Here is a 27,712-nt window from a genome sequence, read left to right on the forward strand (position 1 = left end):
AACCTGCACAGTAACATGTTAAAACATGATTAATTGATTAAAATGTTCCTTACGCTTTCTCCTAGCATCACAATCGTCCATGCTTGATGAACGAGGGGTGTGGCTCTCCACTTTAGATGATGTGGAACAGTGGTTGGCTTCATATGGGTGGGTGGAGTCAGATGACAATAATTATAGATCTAGACAGCCTTGAAAAGTCATGTCCATGGATCGAATGGGATATCTTTATAAATTGTACCATAAATGTTGTATTTTTTGTGTATTTTCATCACATCCAGAGTTACAGTATATTTGTAGTCAATGAGTAGGAGGACACATTCAGTTGCATTATTATCCATGGGATCTTGCTTATAATGGTGATATTGCCTTTTAAATGTAGAATATGTACCCGGTGAGGGTACAAATATTATGTTTTCCTTCATTGTATCTCCATTTACTCTGGAATGGTAATAGATGGTTTACTTACACTGGATTCACATGTCCTAGCTTGTTACCTATCAAAGGAGACCAGACACATGCATATAGGCCTTGTGGTTCAGGAGCTATCATGAATTAATTTGGGGCATGTCATTTCGGACAGGAGGCCTGGAAAATATGCTTGTATAGTGTTATAAAATGGGTGATGGCACACATTTGGAGGCAACTGCTGCATTGCTATCACATCTTTTCTAGCAGTAGGGGTGTATACCTTCCCAAAAATCACTATGAAAGTTAGTCCCCCAAGATGGTACCCGTGGCCCAAATTTGAGGCCCTGGCTCACGGCCTAATAGTCACGTCTGACGGTCCCGCTCTCTCGGACATTAACCGTTAGTGACTGCTTGATTTCTACTGTAACTGTGTATAGTTAGCATCCACTCCATGCCAGACCGAAGCAGATTTATTTTTGACTGTTTATGAATATGTATATGTACAGTACACATGAGATTCTTGAAGGGTATAGTCTTTTCTGATGGAAAAATAATCCCTGCAAAGTTCCACCTCGTCACGCTCTGTGCTCCAATATTTTTAAACGTAAAAAAAAAAAAAAATGAACACATTTACAGGAACAATACAGACTTTTTTCTTTTTTGCTCATTTCGTTCGTTGCAGTTGTTAGATTTTGATGACTTTCGATTAATGTGACTGATCCGGTCTTCCTACAGGACTCTGTGTTCATGTGACTGATCCGGTCTTCCTACAGGACTCTGTGTTCATGTGACTGATCCGGTCTTCCTACAGGACTCTGTGTTCATGTGACTGATCCGGTCTTCCTACAGGACTCTACACATGAGATTCTTGAAGGGTATAGTCTTTTCTGATGGAAAAATAATCCCTGCAAAGTTCCACCTCGTCACGCTCTGTGCTCCAATATTTTCAAACGTAAACAAAATAAAATGAACACATTTACAGGAACAATACAGACTTTTTTCTTTTTTGATCATTTCGTTCGTTGCAGTTGTTAGATTTTGATGACTTTCGATTAATGTGACTGATCCGGTCTTCCTACAGGACTCTGTGTTCATGTGACTGATCCGGTCTTCCTACAGGACTCTGTGTTCATGTGACTGATCCGGTCTTCCTACAGGACTCTGTGTTCATGTGACTGATCCGGTCTTCCTACAGGACTCTACACATGAGATTCTTGAAGGGTATAGTCTTTTCTGATGGAAAAATAATCCCTGCAAAGTTCCACCTCGTCACGCTCTGTGCTCCAATATTTTCAAACGTAAAAAAAAAAAAAAATGAACACATTTACAGGAACAATACAGACTTTTTTCTTTTTTGCTCATTTCGTTCGTTGCAGTTGTTAGATTTTGATGACTTTCGATTAATGTGACTGATCCGGTCTTCCTACAGGACTCTGTGTTCATGTGACTGATCCGGTCTTCCTACAGGACTCTGTGTTCATGTGACTGATCCGGTCTTCCTACAGGACTCTGTGTTCATGTGACTGATCCGGTCTTCCTACAGGACTCTACACATGAGATTCTTGAAGGGTATAGTCTTTTCTGATGGAAAAATAATCCCTGCAAAATTCCACCTCGTCACGCTCTGTGCTCCAATATTTTCAAACGTAAAAAAAAAAAAATGAACACATTTACAGGAACAATACAGACTTTTTTCTTTTTTGATCATTTCGTTCGTTGCAGTTGTTAGATTTTGATGACTTTCGATTAATGTGACTGATCCGGTCTTCCTACAGGACTCTGTGTTCATGTGACTGATCCGGTCTTCCTACAGGACTCTGTGTTCATGTGACTGATCCGGTCTTCCTACAGGACTCTGTGTTCATGTGACTGATCCGGTCTTCCTACAGGACTCTGTGTTCATGTGACTGATCCGGTCTTCCTACAGGACTCTACACATGAGATTCTTGAAGGGTATAGTCTTTTCTGATGGAAAAATAATCCCTGCAAAGTTCCACCTCGTCACGCTCTGTGCTCCAATATTTTCAAACGTAAAAAAAAAAAAAAATGAACACATTTACAGGAACAATACAGACTTTTTTCTTTTTTGCTCATTTCGTTCGTTGCAGTTGTTAGATTTTGATGACTTTCGATTAATGTGACTGATCCGGTCTTCCTACAGGACTCTGTGTTCATGTGACTGATCCGGTCTTCCTACAGGACTCTGTGTTCATGTGACTGATCCGGTCTTCCTACAGGACTCTGTGTTCATGTGACTGATCCGGTCTTCCTACAGGACTCTACACATGAGATTCTTGAAGGGTATAGTCTTTTCTGATGGAAAAATAATCCCTGCAAAGTTCCACCTCGTCACGCTCTGTGCTCCAATATTTTCAAACGTAAAAAAAAAAAAATGAACACATTTACAGGAACAATACAGACTTTTTTCTTTTTTGATCATTTCGTTCGTTGCAGTTGTTAGATTTTGATGACTTTCGATTAATGTGACTGATCCGGTCTTCCTACAGGACTCTGTGTTCATGTGACTGATCCGGTCTTCCTACAGGACTCTGTGTTCATGTGACTGATCCGGTCTTCCTACAGGACTCTGTGTTCATGTGACTGATCCGGTCTTCCTACAGGACTCTGTGTTCATGTGACTGATCCGGTCTTCCTACAGGACTCTGTGTTAATGTCACTGATCCGGTCTTCCTACAGACTCTGTGTTCATGTGACTGATCCGGTCTTCCTACAGGACTCTGTGTTCATGTCACTGATCCGGTCTTCCTACAGGACTCTGTGTTAATGTGACTGATCCGGTCTTCCTACAGGACTCTGTGTTCATGTGACTGATCCAGTCTTCCTACAGGACTCTGTGTTCATGTCACTGATCCGGTCTTCCTACAGGACTCTGTGTTCATGTCACTGATCCGGTCTTCCTACAGGACTCTGTGTTCATGTCACTGATCCGGTCTTCCTACAGGACTCTGTGTTCATGTGACTGATCCGGTCTTCCTACAGGACTCTGTGTTAATGTCACTGATCCGGTCTTCCTACAGGACTCTGGATGTTGAAGTAAATCACTGGAATGAAATCTCCCCTTAAGATATAATATACAACACACTGGCTCTTTATAATTCTCTTTATAACACAGGTTTATTGGCATAAAGAGCAACATGTTACAAATACATTAGGCTGCCCTCAGGTCCTCTCTGTGTGAGCTACTGTACCATACAGAAGAAGCTGAGGTTAACCTTCTGTAGTGTGGTAGTGAAAGAGTTAACCTTCTGTAGTGTGGTCTTGAAAGGGTTAACCCTTTGTAGTGGTAGTGGCTGGTTAACCTTCTGTAGTGTGGTAGTGAAAGGTTAACCCTTTGTAGTGTGGTAGTGAAAGGGTTAACCCCGTGTAGGGGTAGTGAAAGGGTTAACCTGTAGTGTGGTAGTTAAAGGTTAACGTAAGGTTATGTATATAACCAAGTTCTGTGAGTTATGGTGCGCTCAGCACCAGTTGCACTGTACTTCACTTCGTGCACGAGCACTGAATAAAAAATTCCACCATGTACCTTTACATCCCAACATTCGTCTGGCCACACCCCCATCCGCTTACCTTCATAAGCAGGTGTGTGGTCAGGGGTGCAGTCGTAATATGGGCGGAGGCCAAACGGTATCCTATTATTATGCAAAGTCTAGGCACTTATCACCTAGACTTTGCATAATAATAGGATGCGCGCACTTCGAAGCCCAAACGCCGTTTGACCACGGTTGCCCAGCACTGCACCACTGTGTGTGGTCACCTACTCGCCTCCTTCCCAAACTTTCACCATAAGGCGAGATCAAGGGCGGCAGCGGCGTCCTGGTGCTGAGCGCACCATAACTCACAGAACTTGGTTATATACATAACCTTACGTTCTGTTTCGTTATGGCTTCGCTCAGCACCAGTTGCACAACAGGAGCTGAGCGGGAGCCATAGCCCGACAAATGTACCCCACTGAGGCCCCCCACAACCATCAGACCAGGGAGGACCGAGCCTCCCGACCCTCCCTAATGGAGGATACCCCCCCTATTGGAGGCTTACGGGAGGGAGACGGATCCGACCGTGCGAAGAGGAACTCAAGCAACTCAACGCACAGGGTGAGCAGACCGTGGCTTGACCCCACGACTACACACGCACAACCCGCATGCCACCAGAGAACGAACGGAAGGAACAAACCTCGTTACTGCCCCCAAAATCACGGGGTCAAGAGCAAACCCAACCCCGTGGCAAGGCCGTAGCAGCGCAGCGCGAAGGAAGACCCAGACCCACTGAAGGGACTGGATCCCCTGGAAAAAGGGGGCCCGGAGAGGTCAATGACGCCAGGCATCAAGACCCCACCAGGTGGTCACTTAGTGACACCGCCCCCCACATCGCCAGCGTATTCGGATAAGGCCCCTCCAAGAGCGGGCCCTTTCCCCCCAATAGCACACTGCCTGGCACACTGACCCTGCAGAACAGGCAGTCAGCATGGCCGTAAGCACTCAAAAAGGTTAACCAACGGAAGCAGGCAGCGCACCGGGGAAACCAGGCAGCAGGCTGTAACCTGAGCCTGGAGCACTGCGGACGAGACAGGCGCCTAAGGAGTCAGCTGAAAACAGCCCCCCCGGCGGAAGGGGCGTATGCTGGCGTTGTTGATCACCATGACAAAGCCTCCATTAAAAAAAACACACCCAGAGGGGTCGAGGCAGAGAAGGCTGACATGATTGGCAGACGTCATGAACGTGCAGGGGCACACTCAACCGGGTAACCCGGGAGTTGACTCTCCTCCAACACACCAGGGAATCAACCACCATCTCGGTACAGACGGTGGTTGTTCCTATAACCCCTCAAGAAAAAACTCAAACACACCTGCAGGTATACACCGGCTATACCGCAGTACAAGTGTTTCAGTTTTCAAAAAAGGGTTATTCCAGGCCTACGGGTCGACGAAACATTACTTCGGACCGGGCCCGGCGGCTCGGGAAGCACACAGGGTTACCAGAGGAGGTCCAAGACCACCCCAACAGCCCCCTCTTCGCCACGCGTGAGAGAGGAGCGAAAAGAATGGAGAACCAGCCCTAAGCACACCGCACTTGGTATTCTTAGGCGGTCTCCCAACCAAGTACTAACCAGGACCGAACCTGCGTAGTTTCCGAGATCGGACGAGATCGGGGCGTGTACAGGTTGGTATGGCCGTAAGCCATTACGATAGTGCAGAGTACAACATGTACCCAACAAAGGGTCTCCATAACGCCTAACCCTGTGACACCCGGGCCGACCCGGCATTTTTTCCCCCGAAAAAAGCACAAGTCCCTCAGGGTACCAGAATAGCAGATCTGCATCCCCGGCGGACAACGGGTTAACTGACCTGGACCAGCGCGACCAGACCAATCCCGTGTCCTAACCACGCCGACATGCCCACTCCAGAAGAGGGGGTAGGTATGCGTGTCGATCTAAAACATGAAAAGAGGGCGCCACCCAGACGGTCCCATTTGGACCGTGCTCAGTGGCCCACCCCAAGGGCGTGAGACCCCTCTACCTATGTTCTGATCTATTCCGTTAACATCCCCCAGATATGAACGAGAATTCATCGAGACAACCTAGTAAACTGGCGCTCGGAAGAGACAAAACTCCATCCCAGTTGCCCTATAAAAACGCTGTTTTAACAAGCAACCAAGGCGCACTTAGCCCCTGCGTGATTCTTTAACAGAAACACACGAGCCAGCACTATGTATGCGTCGAGACCCAAACACATCAATGGATAGTCTAGCAAGACACCAAACATTGTTCCTCCAAGTCGCCTGGGAGAACGACACGGAGCCGTCGTGCTTCATGTACCTTCCTCTTTTTATTCAAAAAAGAAAGAAACACAGACTGACATGAATCCCACGTGACGCAGCTGAGGGTAAATTTTTTTACATTTTTACATCCCACCACCCTCGCCATAGGGAGGAGACGGAAATCCCCAGAGAGACTTCCCACGCGAGCTGTATAGATTGAAAAGAATATATTGCAACATTGAGCTATGTAATATTTGGGTTAGGGCTCTCCGAGGAGGAGGCACTGAACCAATACACACTCAATAATCGAATTGAATCGAATACACACACAATAGAGCAGAACTCCTTTTTGAAGTTCTACTCACCTTGACAATCTGAGGAGGAGGCTCTGAACTCTGAGGAGGCTCCCTCACAGGGAAGGAGAGTCCGAACTCACAGAAGGCCCGAGGAGGAGCTTCGTGGGGAGGAGCTCTGACAACTCCCTGAAACAGATCCATAACATGGACCTGAACAACTCACGGAAGTCTTACCAACAGAGACGCACACAGTGACGTACTCTATGGCGGGGGGATTTCTGCTGTGCACACGCCCAATCTTCCAGGGCGTGGGACCAGGAAACTCCCCCCCCCCCTCTTACCCTGTAACGTGCCGAACAGAAACGTGACAGGAACCTTGAAGGACAGGAGGTTTTAACCCCTGACCAATCAGAAAAGGGGAGGAAAGGATTACCAATTCACCCCTTTACGACCCCACACCCATGATACGATGTAATGACAAAATAGAGCATGACACAGTCATAGTCTGCTACATGAAGTATCTAACAGCTTCACATAGCTCATGTGCTAACCTGCTATCTGATTTTTACTAAGGAAAAAACACAGAATAGAGAGGGCCGCCTTTAAGAGCCCCGGTACCAGACTTACACATGTGCTTCTGTGGCCAAACCTAACCCAGTTGTAGATCACAAGACACACACAACCCTTCATCACAACAAAAAATGGCAAAAGTACACTCTTGCTACAGAGGAACGCCGTTTTTCATAACGAGAGAATACAGAATCCTCGATTAAGTATTGGCCACAGGCCTTGCTAAGCACACATGATAAGTGACCAAACAATCTTTTCTTTAGGAAAATATAGTTTCTCAAGCGGAAAGCACAACCCCAGCAATTAAGCTAAGGGTTACATCGTATCCCCACAAACACAGTAACACAATATATTGTAAACAACATGTCTGAGAGGAGGGTGGGGAAGCCGCAGGGAAACCGGGGGGATCACCCCTCCTTCCTTACCCTTGATACGGCCAAGTTGAACAGGTAACCCTGTTAATATGTGAACACACTGTTCATTGTCATTACAGGCTGAGAAAAGAATTCATTCCTCAATCACATGTCACTAAGCATAGCTTTATAGGTTAATTAACCCCCTTAGTTGTGAGTTCACGTTACATGAACACACATGTTCTCATCACAACTAACCAGATCATTTTTACACATGTAAACAACAACCCGATTTCTATGGAGAGAGAAGCTATACCAGTGACAAGACAATTCACACACAACACGCGTCGTATCCTCAATGTATTGCAGCAACACACGTTTAGGAAAACATCGTTATTACAAAACATTTAGAAGGGAAGGAAAGAAGAAGTGTTTAAAGTCCGGTCGGGACCTTCCTACCCTGAGCGCAGGCCAAGCGAACTGCAATCTGGCTAACGGGACACCGAAGACGAACACAGCATCTCTTGTGTCGGCGACGAGGGTAGCGTCGCTGCGCCACCCAGCCGCTACGTTTCTCCATGTTGACGCAGTCCTCGCTGGCAGGGCTCCCGGTGTAGGTTCGACTAACATCCTCTGTCAAAGATGACGTCGTAGTCAGAGTGTTTAAGGCATGTGATAGTCATAGAAAACGTTCAACAGTGTAGCATTAAGCTAACAGCCGTTCGACTGATAGCAACAAGCTAACGTTTACTAGCCTGGTAAACACAGCGAGCTAACGCCGCAGCTAACAGCTGACTGGCTAACACAGTAGGCCACAACTAGCATGCCAGCTAAGCAGCTATCCGACTGATAGCAACAAGCTAACGTTTACTAGCCTGGTAACACAGCGGGCTAGCGTCGCAGCTAACAGCTGACTGGCTAACACAGTAGTCCACAACTAGCACTCAAGCTAAGCAACTATCACCTGAACTGTACACAACGACATAACAAGCCACACTTCAGACAGGCCGCTGTCCAAGTCCCTCCCCTAAGAGGGAAAAGAAAAAGAATGTCAAACACAGTTTTCAACGGTGATCCAGACATACAGCGGGGCCAGCACAGTTCCCATTTCGGGCTGCAGCCGACTTTGAGCATGGAACTCCCGATAAAGAAGATCATATGCCCACATTTCCTCGTTAGGGTATACTTTCATTTTTATATGAAAGGTGGGGCCTGCATGGGACAGAGAAGCATCCGCTCGAGAATCCTGGGTTCACCAGGACCTGGTCGCGGCCCACTAGATTGACCATCATCAGACCAAGATCCTCCGACCGCCGTTTAAGCCGAGCAGAGGACCCCAGCCTGGAGTCAGCGTTTCGTAAATTGTCAGCTAAACCCCACAGCATCAACAACAACCAGAGCTCGCAAGCAAAACAGTACGTACCCCATCCTGGAAACAACCGCTTCTCACAACAGTCGGTGCTTCCCACAGTCCAGCTGTGTGGCCGGAGGGAAACCCCATCCAGCCGCAGCAAGGAGGACAGTAGCTGGGGAGCATGTCAGCGGCGTGATAGTGAGAGAGAAAATAAAGATATGATGTCAACGTATCTTCCCGTTCTTTTGTTTTCCAACTTTCTTAACAACCTCGTCAAGTGGGGATCTACCGAAGGCACTTCCTTGTGGTGAAAGTGAAGAAGGAGGCGAGTAGGTGACCACACACCTGCTTATGAAGGTAAGCGGATGGGGGTGTGGCCAGACGAATGTTGGGATGTAAAGGTACATGGTGGAATTTTTTATTCAGTGCTCGTGCACGAAGTGAAGTACAGTGCAGTATGATGCTGAGCGAGATCCATAACGAAACAGAACCTTCTGTAGTGTGGTAGTGAAAGGGTTAACCCTTTGTCGGGAAATGGGGGACCCTGATGTAAACAAGACGAAAGTATTTCTCTGGTCTGCATCCCCTTAACAATTGTGTGTATTGAGCTGTACTGTACTGTACCCATTCTGCAATCTGTTAATAACATTTTCAATCAATCAATCAAAGGGTTAACCCTTTGTAGTGTGGTAGTGAAAGGGTTAACATTGTGTAGTGTGGTCGTGAAAGGGTTAACCATTTGTAGTGTGGTAGTGAAATGTTAACCCTTTGTAGTGTGGTAGTGAAAGGTTAATATTCTGTAGTGTGGTAGTGAAAGGTTAACGATTATATGAGTACTGGCTAAGCGTCCCGCTCTTAAGCCATACCGAGATATACCTCATCTCATGTACCTAGTGTACTCCATCAACGAATAAAAACCAAATACACCCAGCACCTGCCAGGCCCCGCCCTAGTGACGTACTATATAGTACTAGGCGTGGTCACCACTCACTCTTCCTCGGAAAATCGTTTCCAAAGAAAAGTTTCCCCAAGGGAACTCAGGGCACGCTAAGAGCGGGACGCTTAGCCAGTACTCATATAACTAGGTTATATACATAACCTATCGTTATATACTCGTACTGGCATCACGTCCCGCTCTTAAGCCATACCGAGATATGGGGTAGAGCGGACGCGAGGCCCGACAAATGCACCCCCTGAGGACCCGTAAGCCCACATCAGGGGGGAGGGGAGTCCCGTCACCCCACTCTTCCTAATGAAGAGGGTGCGGCAGTCAACTCCACCCGAGTGCGAACAAGAGGGAACTTGAACGTACAGCACAGGCGGAACCACGTGTGACACAACACATTGTGGCCCACACCCACACACTCCTGCTACCCCACCAAAGGACGGGAAGCAGGAGAGGCCACAGACCTCAAAACCGCCTGGGAGACAGAACCCCCGGTCATGTCCATGAGGTAAAACCTTACGAAGGGACCCGGGGAGGACCATGAAGCCGCAGCACAGATGTCCTCCACCGAGGCCCCACCCAGTAGAGCAGCAGAGGCCGCCACCCCACGAGTGGAGTGCGCCCTGACGCCCCCAGGGGGAGCCAGCCCGGCCAACGTGTAGCAAAGGGCAATGCCCTCGCACAACCAATGGGACAGGCGCTGTTTCGACAGTGCCTTACCAGCACGAGAGCCACCGTAACAGACAAAGAGCTGATTGGTAGCCCTGAGGCCCTGAGTACGGCTGAGGTAAACCCCCAAAGCCCGGACCGGACATGACAGGTGAAGGCCCGCCTCCAACTCACTAGCGTGAGGAGGCGGATGAAATGCCTGAACCATAATATCCCTGGAGCGGAAAGAACTCCGGATATTTTTAGGCACGAAGGCAGGATTAGGCTGCAGAGTGGCACCGCAATCGGAACGAAAAGACAGGCACTCTGGCCGTACCGAGAGAGCACAAAGCTCACCCACGCGTTTAGCGGAGGTGACGGCCAGCAAGAACGCGGTCTTGAACGACAGCTGTTCCAACGGCGCTTGCTCAAGAGGCTCAAACGGGGCCAAGGACAACCGACCGAGGACCAATTGAAGATCCCAGCTCGGAGCCAAAGAGAGTTTTACCGGTTTAACGCATCGAGCGCCAAGCAGGAAACGCCTCACAAGAGGGTGGCTGAACAAAACAACACCCTCAAATCCCTCATGATAAGAGGATATAGCTGCTGCATATACCCTCACCGTCGAGGCCGACAGTCTATCAAGGAGAGACTGAAGGTAAATAAGGACAGCATCCAGGGGGCAGGACACCGGGTCCCTGCCCCCCGCCTTACACCACTCTTGGAACATACGCCACCTACCCGCGTAAAGCGCGACAGTGGAGGGAGCATGCACATTCCGGATGGTGTCAACCACAGAAGGGTCCATCCTCTCCAGACTTACCCTCTCACCAGCCAAACCATCAGAGGTTGGCGTATCACCGGGGGCTGAAACAGCGACCCGTGTGCTTGAGAGAGGGCCCCTGCCGACCAAGGAATAGGCCACGGCGGGGCTACCAGTAGCTGGATCAGGCCCGGGAACCACACCGCTGTGCCCCGGTCCGGCGCGACCAGGATCACGGTCCTGCGCTCCCTCCGTATCCGCCCTCAAAACACATTGATGTGCAGGGTAGACCGGGCAGCATGGATCGTCCAGCTGCCCCCCACTGCGTTGGTCCGACACGTCCCTCCCCAACCCGTGAGGGAAGCGTCGGTGAAGACCGTGACGTGTGAGCGTCTGCTGCCCATGGGGACCCCATTGGTGAGGATACCAGGCCTCCTCCAATGGGCGAAATCCCCCCATATCGACAAAGGAACCGTCAACCGTTTCCATTTGTCCCTCACCGAGTCTATTCTCATACTGGAGAACCACCTCTGTATCCTCCTCATGAAGAGGAGGCCAAGAGGGACCACCGTGTGAGCAGATGCCATCATACCGAGCAGGCGCATCACTTGCAGCGCCGCGACCGTCTTCCCAGGACGGAAACCCCCGAGCGTGTGGAGGATAGACACCCTCCGTTGCTCCGAGAGGGTTACAATCATAGGCCTTGACCTCAATGTCAAGCCCAAGTACTCCACCTGTTGACTGGGAAGAGGCGTACTCTTCTTCCAGTTCACAGCAAAACGCAGCTTGGTGAGGAATTCCACCACCAGCCTGGTATGAGACCTGGCGACCTCCTCCGACCGACTGAGGAGCAGAATGTCGTCGAGATAGAATGGAATTCGTATTCCCTATATATACATTTATTCAAATGGTGATTTAAATTGGAGGTGTACTGTTAATTAATGCTTGTATATCTAATTTTATGTTATGTTTATGTGTATGTGTATGTTTAAAAAATTATATAAAAAAAAAAAAAAAAAAATCGTATTCCCTGACGACGTAGAGGCTCCAGCGCAGTCTCTACGCACTTGGTGAATGTGCGCGGAGCCAGAGAATAGCCGAACGGCAACCTCTGGTATTCGTTCCCTGAAACAGGAACCGTAGGAACTTCCTGTGAGGAGGGAAAATCGGGATGTGAAAATACGCATCCTTTAGGTCTATGGAGGTGAACCAGTCTCCCACTCTGACAGCAAGTAGCAGGTGTTTGACGGTCAACATCCTGAATGGTCTCGCCACAATCAGACGATTGAACGCAGACAGATCCAGTATAGGTCTGACCCCTCCCGTTTTTTTGGGCACCAGAAAATAACGGGAGTAGATGCCTGACATCGCGTCCTCTCTCGGGACCACGACTACGGCCTACTTCGCCAACAGAGATTGGATCTCATCGGCCAGAGCTGTCACTGCTGCTGACCCTGATAATAGGGTCTGCACCAAACCTGAGAACGGAGGGTGGGGTTTTGCGAACTGCAAAACAAGCCCCAGCCTCAACGTTCTCTCCATTCACCCCACAAAACGGCATTCTTGTCGCCATATGTGATAATAATCCGCCGTCAACTGACGCTGGGCCACAAGGAACAGTAGATAGGTGGCCCGGTCCCTCCCGCTGTGCGTAGCCTCTGAACCCGCCAAAGCGGACATGACGGTCGCACCCAAGGGGGGACCCCGACAGAAAGGGCCGGTTTGATACGGGAGAAGCTGCCATCAAAATGGTTGACACACGCTCCCCCCCTGAACACCCCTCTAGCGCATGCTGAGGAGTTGTTCTACAGCTAGACATGCAAGGCGTGAGGACCCCATGGGTTCCTACACACCGTAGCCCTGCAGTGATATTGCTACCACCCAAATCACGCGTGCCTCTTTGCAGACCACTGCCGATCTCGCGGGAGTGGGAGGCATCAACGTGATACCCCGCCTGGCGAAGGCGAGGTCGGGGTAACCCGTGCTGAGCATTCAAACGAAGAGGCCTCGAGTCCCCCTGCTGACCACTGTAAATAGTGGCAGCCGTAACACCAGGCTCACCAATCACACAACGTGTGGCGCGGGAGCCACGTGACAGCACAACATTCTCACGGACAGACCCAGGCTCAGCCATCAACTGGGTGTCAGCCCCTGTCCCCATGAGAAGCGAAAAGTGGGGCCGCATGCGCTTAAAAGAAGGTTCGCGGCCCGCAGCCAAAGAAAAACGATCAGAGCCCCTCTTCCGTTGGTGACGGGGAGACGAGTGATCGGGGAGCGGGCTGTTCGCGGCAGAATGACGACGGCTTGTATCTTCCAAGCCGAGTACATCCAACATGGCCGATCCCTCGGCCGCCAAGGCTGTTGGCCTTGTGGACCCCTGTTGACTCTCCGCCCAGGGTACCACTGGCGGGGAAACATGGCCGCCTGTCGAGGGCCTCGCCACAGTCGCTGACGAGGCCGTGCTCCAACCTCTGGCTGCATAGCGTGAGGCGGTGTGGGACCCAGATCAACAACCGCCTGTGTCTCCGCAGAACGACCAAAGAGTCCCTCTGTGGAAAAAGGAGCCGTGAGGAAAGAAAACCTTTCTTCTTCCCCAAGAGGAGATTTCTCCAACCAGAAATGCCTATTAACAAGCGTTGATAGCATCCTAATCCTCCCAGCAGTTATAGCTTGCGACTGAGTCAAGATCTCTATAACACCAAAAACATGCAAAATGTTTTCAGCGTCGGCTGGTCCTGTAGCCCCACTACCCGACGCTAACGTGGACAGAAAAACAGTCAGCTGAGCCACAACACTGGCCGCCGCTAAATTCCATCCTGCAGCAGTATAGCTCTCATCAGTCCATACTGCCACCCGCCGGGCCGACTCGCTCTCAAGCGTCGGCTTCCGGGTGGGACACCGTCCAACCCCGCCGGGGCACAGGATCGATGCTACCTGGCTACTTAGCCACGGCACACCCGCCCTGCACCCTGTTGTCAACCCATTTACCAGTAAAAAGGGTAAATAGGACTTTATATATATATATATATTTTTTTTTCATACAGTCAACATATTCTTAAATAATAGCGCTGCCCGAGGCTGGGCATGATACAGTCAACATATAGCAAGAGAGAGAGCGAGAGAGAGCTCCTACAGTCAATATACAGTGTACAGAGAGAGAGAGAGAGAGAGACACATTGGAAGTAAATTGAAATGCTATTTGGCCCTAAACAGAGAGTACACAGTGGCAGAATACCTGAGCACAGTGACTGAAGATCCTTGACTAGGTACAGACTCAGCGAGCACAGCCTAGCCATCGAGAAAGGCCGCCATAGGCAGACTGTGTGTTAGAAAGAGAGAGAGAGAGAGCATGTGTGTTTGTCGTGTGTGTGTGTGTTAGAGAGAGAGTGTTACGAAGGATCAGATTAAACCGAATATATATATTTATTTATTGATATATATTGAATAGTATTTGTATATCGTTTGATATCCCTTGTATATTCCTTGTACATATACACGGAATATCCCTTTAGCCTACTATAGCCCATAATAGTTCATTCTCTTATTGGACAAGGACCTGGCACCAGGGGACAAGCCCCTTGGAGCCAAGTTCAATGGTACCGACGAGACATGTCTCTACTAGCCCCGGCTCTGGGCAGGAATACGGCTACCGAAAGGAGAGTGGCACTATTTGTTCACCGTGCATATAAATATGGCGCAAGTAAATGTAGAAGACCTCTTATCCCTTAGTCCTTTACCCTTCTACCCAACTAAGTAACAGAACGTGAAGCCTCACCCACGATACCGCGTGCGGTGTAGTATGGCCTGTTTGGCCTTAGAATAGCATTGAGACCTCGTGCGAATTAATAGCTGAATTGTCAGAGTTTGGCACTGTACCGTCGAGTGCGACGTATTTCTATTAAGTAATAATAGTCTATCGTGTATGGTGCATCGTGCGGTTAGAGTTCTAAAGTGACCAGCATCTCCAACGCTTCCTCGTGTTATCTAGAGTCTTATCCAGGCTGGGGCCGACCACACATGGCGCTTTCTTCCGAGGAGATCTAGACGAGGACCGAGGGACATGTACACTGGATTACCTACCCGACGACTGCTGAGCCCTATGCGGCTGGAATATATTTGCTTTGGTACTGTGATTTGTGGAGCGGATAATCGCCGACGCCTGTGAGTGTTGGATTTACCCCCGAGAGGAGTCAAGTTGAGTCGGCGCTCAGAGAGACTGAGGTCGCCTAGCTTCTTCTTCATTGTGGAGCTACAGCCTACAAGAGAACCAAGGTGTATTCATCTGCGGATCAAGAGTCTACTGCACTGTCTTCTGTACTTGAAGTCTCCCTAGACATCGTTGACCAGACGGTCTACTACCGACGGCTCTCCTACCCCCCCTACCGGCTTACGACCGGGAGGACCCCTTCCAGAATATCCTGCTATATCATTAAGAGTACCATAGATCTAATTCCCTAAGAGCCAGGTTGTATACTTGCTTCCTGCGTAACCAGAGATTGGACATTCAGTGTTGATTTGCCTACGAGTACTCATTTGCCTTACAAGTGCATTCAAATCATAAATGTAATAGTAACTATTATATGTACCTTTTGCTATATATTAAATATTTGATTATTACCTTTGTGTGGACCCGATTTCATTGTGGGAAAGTGTTCATCATATTTAGATATCGTGTACTGTATGGCCAGTAGTTAAAGTACATAAAGCGGTAGTGGTTTAATGATACCATACTTATCAATACAGTCAGGGAATTGTACCCCTCAGTTACAGAGAGCATGTATGAGAGATCCAAAAGGACAAAGATCAACACTTAAATCCAAAGAGAGAGAGAGAGAGAGACACATTGGAAAGAAATTGAAATGCTATTTGGCCCTAAACAGAGAGTACACAGTGGCAGAATACCTGAGCACTGTGACTGAAGATCCTTGACTAGGTACAGACTCAGCGAGCACAGCCTAGCCATCGAGAAAGGCCGCCATAGGAAGACTGTGTGTGTTAGAAAGAGAGAGAGAGAGAGAGAGAGAGAGAGAGCATGTGTGTTTGTCGTGTGTGTGTGTGTTAGAGAGAGAGCATGTATGAGAGATCCAAAAGGACAAAGATCAACACTTAAATCCAAAGAGAAGAGGGTCTATACCAGAGAAAACAAAGCAGCAAGGAGCCAATGGCCGACATCAGCTAAATAGGCTAGCCAGGTACTGTGACACCAGGCCACACACAGCTTTGGCCAACGGCCCAACGCTACCCAAGCTACACAAACGACCAAGACATTCACACACAGCACATGTCGTATCTCCAAATGTTGTGAAGTAGCATATGTTTTGCCTGGAAAAAAACATCGTTATTAACAAAACATTCGGGAGGGGAAGGAAGGAAGAGTGGGGTAATGTCATTACATTTTCATTCATCTTACCTGCACCAAGGAACGCAGGGCGAAAGGCCGCAACACAGGTCTCCACGTTGACGAAAGGCCTCTCGCTGGCGGGACACAAATAAGCTATGCTATGGCCGGAGCCTTGTCATGGTGCAGGCCCGACTACATCTTCTGTCAAAGATGATGTTGTAGTCAGAGTGCCAGAACCCCCTGCTATTCTCACAGCTAATGTCAATGGTCGTAGCACAAGCTAACAGCTAACTCTAGGCTAACTGATAGCATCAAACTAACGTGCGCAGCCGGCAGCTAACGTCGTAGCTAAACAGCTAACTAGCTAACAGTTAGCTCAACCCGGCTATCGCTAACCATTAGCTAACGCAGAAGCAAGCTATGCGGCTACCACTGAAACTACAACATGAGAAAAGCAAAGCAATACAGGTGCTGACACCAGGCCACACACCGTTAGCTACTAACTCCATACTACAACAGCTAGTCGACCAGTTTGGCTCCAGAGAGAGAGAGATCCACGGCGGGAATAGAATAGGTTGCATGAACTCACCATAACGCAGTATCAATGGTAAAGTTGGAAGGAGACTTTCTTGGCCCATGGTGTAATTTCTTCTGATCCATGCTGCTTTTGAAAAGACATCCACTCGCTCCTCTGAATAGCGCTGAATTAGATCCCTGTACCTCGTGGGTCCGAGAAGAGCCCGGAAACACTATCCTAAAATCTGTAGAGCAGCAGAGCCGCAGAAACCGGAACACTGCAGTCTGCAGAGCCGCAGAGGCAGGAACAAGTCAGACACATTCTACAAACGTGTCTAATGTGAAATATATAAGCATATAAGCAAAACTAGATTTTAGGTCTGTGATGAAAAAGGGCCTTGCGGGAAGGGGGGCCAAAAAAAAATAATAATGAATACATTTTTTTTTTTTTTTTTTTTTTGCGAGGCCCCCCTTCCCGCGAGGCCCTGTGCGACCGCACTGCTCGCACACCCCCTGAGGCGGCCCTGTCGGTATGGCTTAAGAGCGGGACGCGATGCCAGTACGAGTATATAACCCTTTGTAGTGTGGTAGTGAAAGGTTAACCTTCTGTGGCGTGGTAGTGAAAGGGTTAACCCTTTCTAGTGGTAGTGAAATGGTAACCTTCTGTAGTGTGGTAGTGAAAGGGTTAACCCTTTGTACTGTGGTAGTGAAAGATTAACCCATTGTAGTGTGGTAGTGAAAGGTTAACCCTTTGTAGTGTGGTAGTCCAAGTGAACCTAGAGTCTAAACCTATATAATTGTCTTAATGGGTTTATCTTCTAGAAGAAAACGCTACCCAAATCCTTCTATTTTACAGTATTCTAAAGTCCCATTGTATGGCTTTGAGATTAGAACTCAGGGCAAGGTCCTTCTAATTCACTTTATTCTGAAAGGTCATTTCCTGGAGTGAGTGCTGGTGCCAGACACAGTGTAGGACCAACAGAAGAAGAAACTCGCTCAGTTTGTTTAATTATGGCTTGGGGACGACGAGGACATCATTCAGCAGAACATGGAATGAGGTTTTCTAATTAAATGTGATCCCGTGAGCCGTGACTCTGAATTCCATGTCTAACGGCACCGAACTATTGTTTTGAAATACAGCAGATGAGCATGACTCACAACGGGTCTCGTCCTTAGTCATGTTTATTTATTGTTATCATTGCCTTTATTTATAATGATATATAGTACAGTTTAAAGACGCATAATAATAATAAAAGGTACAAGATAAAGAAAACAATCAATTAAAACAAGTATATAAAACAATCAATTAAAACAAGTATATAAAACAGATACGAAATACAAAAAAACGATTGAAACTGGTACAAATGAACAGAATGGTTTGAAATCGTGGATTTAAAATGAAAAGGGGTTTTCAAACGCCTTAATTTTAAAAGGAATGTGCCACAACAACACTGGCCCCAACAACACAAGTCCCTCAAGTGGGTACTAAGCTTGTAAGATCAAGACACCTTAAAGGAACACGCCAACGTTATGGGAAATGCACTTACCGTCTTCTCCAGAGTCAGACAGGAAGATGGATACCAATGTCCTCTCTGTGCGTTCCATAGAAAGCTATCCGGCTGTAAGCTAGCCTAGCTTAGCACAAATGAATGGAGGCAGATACGGACCACTAGCCTAGCTTAAAACTCCACAGGAGAGGTGTTTTTGGCCAACAGCTAGCTGGTCCGTATCTACTTCAATTAATTTGTGCTAAGCTAGGCAGAGAGGAAATTGGTATCTATCTTCTTGTCTGATTCTGGAGAAGACAGTAAGCGCTTATAATGTTTGCATGTTCCTTTAAAAAGGTGTCTTGATCATTAGACCGCGTGTGGTGTGGTCCAGACGACCAATCTATCATAGATGTGACGTAAGATGGCAGCTTCTCAATAAGGGCCTTGTGTAGATCAACAAATACATGTGTCTATCACGTTTCTCAGACAGAGAGGACCACCCAACATCTTCATACAGGATGCAGAATGATGACGAGCATCCAAGGGCTTAAGAGTGGAGGCAGAGGCCTATCAATCATATCACCATAATCCATAACAGAGAGAACAGCTTCAACAATCCTTTTCTTAAGCAGCATGAGAAAGTTAGTTCTATACAAAACATATTTTGTCATCTAGATAGATAGATACTTTATTGATCAGTCAACATTCATCTATCCAGACACCAAGGTATTTATATGTGTAACTGAGGGGTACAATTCCCTGACTGTATTACTAGATATGATACTTACTACCACTACCTTTGTACTTAATATTCGGCCACCCAGTACACGGCATAAATATATTATCATGAACACTCTCACGTAGATGAAACGGATCCAACACAAATGTACGAAGTCGAAGTATGCGTTTATTACTACACAGCAATGGTGTGTAGAGCAAGCACTTAATCACTTAATTACATTTATGAATTGAAATAGTATGCACTTTTATGGCAAAGAGTATTCGTCGGTATATCAATAGAGAATGTCCAATCTCTGATGGCGCAGGTGGTAAATATACGACCTGGAATAGTTAAGGCATAACAGCAATGATACTTTAATGATTATATACTAGATACACTAAGGGGGGGTTAATCCGGTCGCTTGTAAGCCGACAGGAGTAGGAGGGGGGGGGGGGGTAGAATCCGGCTGCCTCGTCCGGCCAAGGGTATCCCAGGTGAACCCACTGTAGTGCCGTTCAATGCGCCGGCGCTCCTTGGACCACAGATGAAAGCAGGTGGACTCTTTGTGGGCCGGCTCTCTCCGGTCCACGGGGGAGAGACGTGAAGCGACCTCGTCTTGCAGAGCGTCTCCTCACCTTGCGTCCTCTCCAGGGGGGGGGGTTCCAACACACGGCAGTGTCGGGGGTCTTTATCCATGGAATAATCAAAGTATACAAAGCATAATCCGTGCCTGGGAAGGCGGGCTGTCGTCGGTAGAATAATCCGGTATACAGGTCCACTCGCTCGTCGGCTCTGGGGCTCCTCGGGTGCAGCTTCACATGGGGTCAACCACCCTGGGTAAGCAGCCAGTTCTCTGCCCGAAACGATGGGGTACTGACTACGGTAGTATTCTCACCGCACGAAGCACTATATATTAACAGACTATTATTAGCTTAATAGACTACGTCCAGCTCGACGATATAGTGCCAAATATGACTATTCAAATATTAATATACACGATGTCTCAATACCGATGGTAGGCGAACTTGGCCTTACTCCCACACGTGGCGTCGCGGGGAGGCTTTACGTCTGTGACTCTATTGGAGGGTAAGAAACTGGACTGAAAAGGAAGTCCTACTTTAGTAGCGCAGTATATATACGCACTATGAACAAATAGTCCCATTAGTGGTGCGGTAGCCAGATTCCTACGCGGAACTAGGACTTGTTCGTACATGTGGAGCGGTACGTTTGAACTGGGTCTGAGGGGTATGGCAGCCTGGCACCAAGGTCTCGACCAATAGTAAAATGGAGACTATTATGGGATGTTCAGTAGGCTAGAATGGATATTCAATGCATATTGTACAAGGAATATACAAGGGATATCAGGGAATATTAGAGAATATACAAATACAATTAAATATATATAAATAAATATATATATTCGGTTTAATCTGGCCCTTCACAACAGCCACCCCCTGAATAGGTCCCAGACCTAATCAGTTAAACAGAGACAGATTAATCGCGTTGTCTATTTACACATAAGGGTTTGCTGTAGGGGTCAGTCAACTTCACAAAGTCATAGGGTTGTAGGGTCATGGTCATCATCGATTGTGTCTGGGAGTCGAGGCAGTTCTATGAGCCTCGCCACGGGACGGGTGTAAGTGCGACCCTGGACGAGCACTTCAGCTGCTCGGACCTTGCTGTCGGCACCGGTGATCACTTTGCTTACGCGGCCGGCCGGCCACATAGCTCTGGGCAGTGATTGATCAATAATCATGACGACTGTTCCTTCTGTCAAATTGTCTCTCTCCTTTACCCACTTCTGCCGGGTCTGTAGAGACGGTAGGTAGTGTTTAATGTCATCCGGTAGATTGGGGGCTCTGCGTAGGCGACCACCCACTCTGATGAGGGTATGAGCGTCGCTCTCGGGGGCCAGATGAATTAATCTGCTGTCGGATGGGACGGGCTTTCCTCCCTGTAGACAGGCCAATTCATCGGGGAACGAGTCTCTCTGGGCTCGCTGCAGTAGAAGCAATTCTGCTTCCTCGTAGTTAGCTGCTGACATATCAGCGGGGGACTTGCACTCCGGGTGGTACCGCAGGAATGTTCTTTGTTGTGCACTCTCTATGGACGTGCAATCGTCTATGTTAGGGTCGGTGGAGGCTACGGTGCTCAATCCACAGAACACAGACTTCTTATTTTCCACCTCCTCTGGACTTGCTTCCCTCGGGATAGGCATGGGCCACTGTCCTTCCGGGAGTCTTAGGAATGCGGGGCCGTCACTGTAGACATTGCGACGGGTGAGGTCATCCAGGGGCATCCCCCGGGTGATGACGTCAGCTGGGTTCTGTTTTGTATCAACGTAGCGCCACTCTGTTTCTCCGGTTAACTCTTCGGTTAAGTCTTGAATCTCGGTGACTCTGACTCCCACGAAGACTTTGTACTTGCATGAGTCCGATTTGATCCAGGCGAGTACCGTCGTGGAATCTGACCACAGGATTGTTCTAGACACCGGTATGGTGAGCTCACGTTGGATGAGCGTGGCTAGGTGCGCTCCGGCTAGGGCTGCGCAGAGCTCTAGACGTGGGATAGATTGTTGCTTGCGTGGGGCTATTCTCGAGCGGGCGAGGACAAATGCTGTGTAGATCTCTCCCCCCTGGTCTTGGGCCCGCAAGTAGGCTACTGATCCGTATGCGACCTCTGAGGCGTCACTGAAGACGTGTAAGTCCATTTTACATGTCTCTGGCCTCACCGTGGGTGGGAAGTAGCTTCGGCGCATATTAACGCCTGGGAGTGAGTGGAGCTCCATCTCCCACTCTCTCCAGGTGGACGCAAGGTGTGCGGGAATGGGGTCGTCCCAGCCCTGGTCCTTGTCCCACAATGCTCGTACAATCATTTTTGCCCTGGTGGTGTACGGTAGAATACATCCTAGCGGGTCATATTGTCGGGCGAGTGTTGTGTACACACTCCGTCTGGTGGTCGGCGCCGCCGCCGGCCTTCCCTGCTCCGTAGTCAGGGGCTTGTGTCTGTAGTGAAGCGAATCTGTTTTGAATCGCCACACCAATCCCAGGGTCATCTCCTGGGCTTCTCCCGGGATTGTAGCCATCCAGGTCTCGCTGCTGGCTGCCTTGTCCTCGGAGGAGAGGCTGCGCAGTACTTGCGGATCGCTGCTGGCCCACTGCCCGAGATCAAAGCCGCCTTTGATCAATGAGGCGCAGAGTTTAATCAGGAGAGCCTCGGCTTCTTCTTGGGTTGAAAGGCTTTGTAGACAGTTGTCTACGTAGAAGCTGTTCTTTACGCTGTGTCGGACCTCTTCGTCCGCTGCTGGGTCCTCTGCTACATGTTTCTGTAGTGCAAATGTAGCACAGCAGGGGCTGCACGTCGTTCCGAAGGGGAGGACTTCCCATTGGTAGATGGCTGGGTGCTCATCTCCTGGCTTCTCTCTCCATAGGAACCGTAACAGGGGCTTGTCCGCCTCTACTAATCTCACCTGCAGGAACATTCCTTTAATGTCCCCGCTGATGGCCACCCTTTCCTGGCGGAAGCGGAGTAGAACGCCGAGTAGGGAGGGGCCGAGTGTGGGACCGGGCAGTAACTCTTTATTTAGATTTTGGGATCCGATCTGGTAGCTGCAGTTAAATACTATGCGGTCTTTACCGTTGTGATGGACCTTGTGGTGGGGCACGTACCACGATTCAGTGGTCTGGTCAGCCTCTTTAATGTCCATCTTTGTGACGTGTCCCGCTGTGATGAGCTTCTCAATCTCAGCGCGGTATACACTCTCTTGGGCGGGGTTCTTGGCTAAGCGCCGCTCCGTGTTCAGCAGGTACCGTTCTGTGGCGTCTGTCTTGGCGTGGAAAGTAGGCATTCCTTCTCGCCGCAGGAGTGGCGTGGCGTATCTCAACACGCCGTTGACCGGGACTCTCTTGGTCCCTGTCTCGAGGAGGTGAATGGCGTAAATGTCATCTTTAGAGCGAATGTCTTTCTTTCCGTTCTTAAAGGGCATTTGTTCCAAGGTCCATAGCCGCTCTACGTGTTGCAGGAGTGCGGTTTCTCCCTCTGTGACTCGGGAGTGGAGACATCTAGTGGCTGTACTTCGGTTGAGAGATTTGGCGAGCGGGCCTTGGAGAGTCCATCCCAAACGGGTCTCGACTGCTGCAGGACAGCCTCGGGGTCCGGTATGAACCCGGTCTATCGGGACAATGAGGTCTGCATGGTCGGAGCCTATCAACAGGGTCGGCATAGCATTGTCTATGAGCGGGATCGGTAACTTGCGCAGATGTGCATATTTCTCCATCAGCTTGGCGACGGGGTATGTGTACCGCGACAGTCCTATTTCTTGGCTGGTGAAAGCGTCTGTAATCTGGTACCGTCGCTCAGGCTGGCCGCTTGCTGCGATAGAGAATGAGACATTCTCGCCCTTTATCGTCTTCAAATCTCGTCTTATTGTCCGAATTGTCATTTGGGTTTCGCTTCCCCGCAGCCCTAGCTGGGCCGTAGCGGAGGCGAGCAGCAGGGTCTTCTCTGACCCGTCATCGAGGACGGCGTAAGTGTCCAGGACTTTATTCTGGTAGCTTAGTGTCACACGCACTACTTTTAGGAGTACTCGGGCTCCACTGCTGCTGGCGGGATCGATGTACATGACGCTCGCTTTGCGGCTGGATGGTGCAGGTGAAGGGCGCCGTCTGTTACTGTCGTGAAGTATGTCCAGATGGGCTCCATCGCACTTGGTGCACCTTTTCTTTAAGCGGCATTCGGCTGCCATGTGTGAGCGCGCACAGCGAAAACAGCGCTTGTTGGACTTTATCCATTGACCTGCTTCCTCCGCGTTCAGCTTGGGGAAGGAGTCACATTGCGCTAGCCAGTGTTCTTTCTCACAGTAGGGGCACACTATCTTCCACTTCTCCGTTCTGGAGGGGGTACTGTGGCTCCTGCTGCTCGGTACTGACTCCGATTGGTGCATCACAGTCACCGATCTTCTTCCATCATTTAGTCGTCTGGTTCCTTCTCTGGAGCCAGGGGTGCTCCGTCCGAATGTATCTAGCCGTAGGCTGCTGACTTCTCTCGCCAGGAAGTCTGCTAGATCGAGGAGGTTCGGTTCGGGGCCATTCGGGTCTCTGTGGTCCCTCTGCCGCCTAAAGCGCTCCTGACGAGCGGGCGGCAGCTTCTCCAGAATCCTTTCCACATTTGAGTTGGCGTAAAGTTCATGCCTCCCCTTCTCTCTTTGCGCTCCCAACATCCCTACCAGGGACTGCACTCTGATGGACAGGTCGTCCAGTGCTCGATTGTCTATTGCTGGGGGTAAGCGGTCGATGTGTCGGATCTCCTGGATCACGTAATCCCATATGCGCCCATACCTCTGGTCCAATGCTACCAGCGCTGCTGTGTATGGGGTGGTGGAAGTCGCGTAGGCGAGCGCTATATTATGTGCGCGGGGTACCTTTAAGTGCTTCAGTAGGATGCCGTATTTGTGGCGTTCATCCAATACATCCACCAACATGGTCTCCAGACACATGCGGAGTTCTGTATACTGGGCCCGGTTCTCTTGGGTGAAGTCGGGTACCATAGGCGTGCCAATGTATGACGCTGACTGTGGATACATCGGCGAGCGTTGGGGGAGAGGCCTCCTAGGCGAGTCTCCTCCCGCTCCTTGGTATGGGCTGGTACCGGCAGTGTACCATGGCCCGCTTGTCCAGGTGCTGTTCCTCGGTGCGGGTCGTGCGTCGTGCTCACCCGTGTATAGAGTCGGGGGTCTGTAGCGCAGCTCCGCGGGGGTATAGCCTGGGCTGTACCGGACCTCCTGGTCCGGTAGAGTACTGTGCTGTCTTCGGGCGTGGTTCTCCTCCTCTTCCTCTTCGTCTTCAGTTAGGTCATCCAGTGCTTGTAGTCTCTGGTTTAGCCTCTCCACAGGATATGCTGCTCCTTCCCGGTTGCTAGGTCTCGCTTGGACCGGTGGGGGGAGGTGGTCTGTGGGAGGTATAGACCTCGTCTGTTGGTCAAGTTCAGGGTTGTTTACTCGGCTAGGGGATGCCGCCCTGGAGGTGTGTCTAGACGAGTTCCTGGAGCCTCTGGCGGAGGGAGAGGGTGTTGTCCGTCTGATCAGCTGTTCTATTAGTTGCGACTGCTGTCTGTCGCGCGCTGCGTCCCGTTGAGCACCGGCTCGTTCTCGGGCCACATTCTCTTCCATCTGAATGCGTCTTATTTCTAGACGTATCTGCTCGTGTTCGCTTCGCTGCTGGATCTGCAGTCGGTCGCGTTCAGCAGCGGCGTTCAGGCTGATGAGGAAGGCCTGCTGTAGGGTCCTCTCTGCCTCGCTGGGAGAAGGCGGTTGTATAGGGGAGCCTTCCCTCGGGGTACTCCTTGCGGAGCCTTGGAGCTCTATCTCCACGGTGCTCTCCCCGTCTTCTTCCGTGCCGAGTTATCTCTCGGTAGCGTTGTATTCCTCCCGGGACTCATCGGGGACTACTTCTTCAGTACTGGCGGGGTGTGAAGTCATGTCTGGTTCCCACTGGTCCCCACCGTGAACTTGGTCAGTTACATTAGAACCCGTAGGGGCCTCTATGGTCGGGGTAGTCTGGGCGTTGGGGTTAGACATACTTTTACTTTCTAGTTTTACCGCGTTTACTGTTAGTAGAAGACTAGGTTGTTGACTGACAGCGTAAGCCTCTAAGTACTGAGGGAGCCGTCGTTTGCGCTGCGGGCGTTGGTTAGGAGGATCGTTTCGTGGAGTGTTCATCATAGGCCATTTCAATATTAATAACACTATATTAATATTACACTAATTACCCTCCGGCTCGAAGGACCAATTGTAACTGAGGGGTACAATTCCCTGACTGTATTACTAGATATGATACTTACTACCACTACCTTTGTACTTAATATTCGGCCACCCAGTACACGGCATAAATATATTATCATGAACACTCTCACGTAGATGAAACGGATCCAACACAAATGTACGAAGTCGAAGTATGCGTTTATTACTACACAGCAATGGTGTGTAGAGCAAGCACTTAATCACTTAATTACATTTATGAATTGAAATAGTATGCACTTTTATGGCAAAGAGTATTCGTCGGTATATCAATAGAGAATGTCCAATCTCTGATGGCGCAGGTGGTAAATATACGACCTGGAATAGTTAAGGCATAACAGCAATGATACTTTAATGATTATATACTAGATACACTAAGGGGGGGTTAATCCGGTCGCTTGTAAGCCGACAGGAGTAGGAGGGGGGGGGGTAGAATCCGGCTGCCTCGTCCGGCCAAGGGTATCCCAGGTGAACCCACTGTAGTGCCGTTCAATGCGCCGGCGCTCCTTGGACCACAGATGAAAGCAGGTGGACTCTTTGTGGGCCGGCTCTCTCCGGTCCACGGGGGAGAGACGTGAAGCGACCTCGTCTTGCAGAGCGTCTCCTCACCTTGCGTCCTCTCCAGGGGGGGGGGTTCCAACACACGGCAGTGTCGGGGGTCTTTATCCATGGAATAATCAAAGTATACAAAGCATAATCCGTGCCTGGGAAGGCGGGCTGTCGTCGGTAGAATAATCCGGTATACAGGTCCACTCGCTCGTCGGCTCTGGGGCTCCTCGGGTGCAGCTTCACATGGGGTCAACCACCCTGGGTAAGCAGCCAGTTCTCTGCCCGAAACGATGGGGTACTGACTACGGTAGTATTCTCACCGCACGAAGCACTATATATTAACAGACTATTATTAGCTTAATAGACTACGTCCAACTCGACGATATAGTGCCAAATATGACTATTCAAATATTAATATACACGATGTCTCAATACCGATGGTAGGCGAACTTGGCCTTACTCCCACACGTGGCGTCGCGGGGAGGCTTTACGTCTGTGACTCTATTGGAGGGTAAGAAACTGGACTGAAAAGGAAGTCCTACTTTAGTAGCGCAGTATATATACGCACTATGAACAAATAGTCCCATTAGTGGTGCGGTAGCCAGATTCCTACGCGGAACTAGGACTTGTTCGTACATGTGGAGCGGTACGTTTGAACTGGGTTTGAGGGGTATGGCAGCCTGGCACCAAGGTCTCGACCAATAGTAGAATGGAGACTATTATGGGATGTTCAGTAGGCTAGAATGGATATTCAATGCATATTGTACAAGGAATATACAAGGGATATCAGGGAATATTAGAGAATATACAAATACAATTAAATATATATATATAAATAAATATATATATTCGGTTTAATCTGGCCCTTCACAACAATATGCTTTAACTATCAATACTGGAGCCATATACACTGTACAGTGGACATGAAGGATTTTGCTCCAATACCTCTCTAGAGAACAACATAAACTTAGTTTTATGTGCATTCAATACCAGTTTAAGATCACCAAGTGCAGCCTGGAGTTAAAGGAATGTTCCACAGCTAGTTGAGCAGAATTGGCAATACAATATTGTATAATCCATGTGTAAATGTGCATGAAATTATATTATTCATATCAATTGTAAAAAGAAGAACTGGATCTAGAATTGAACCTCTTGGTTATCGGTAAAGATTCTGAATGAGTAGTAGCCCAAGT

This window comes from Notolepis coatsorum (genome assembly GCF_963971535.1).
Source record: "Notolepis coatsorum genome assembly, chromosome: 1".
Lineage (NCBI taxonomy): Eukaryota > Metazoa > Chordata > Actinopteri > Aulopiformes > Paralepididae > Notolepis > Notolepis coatsorum.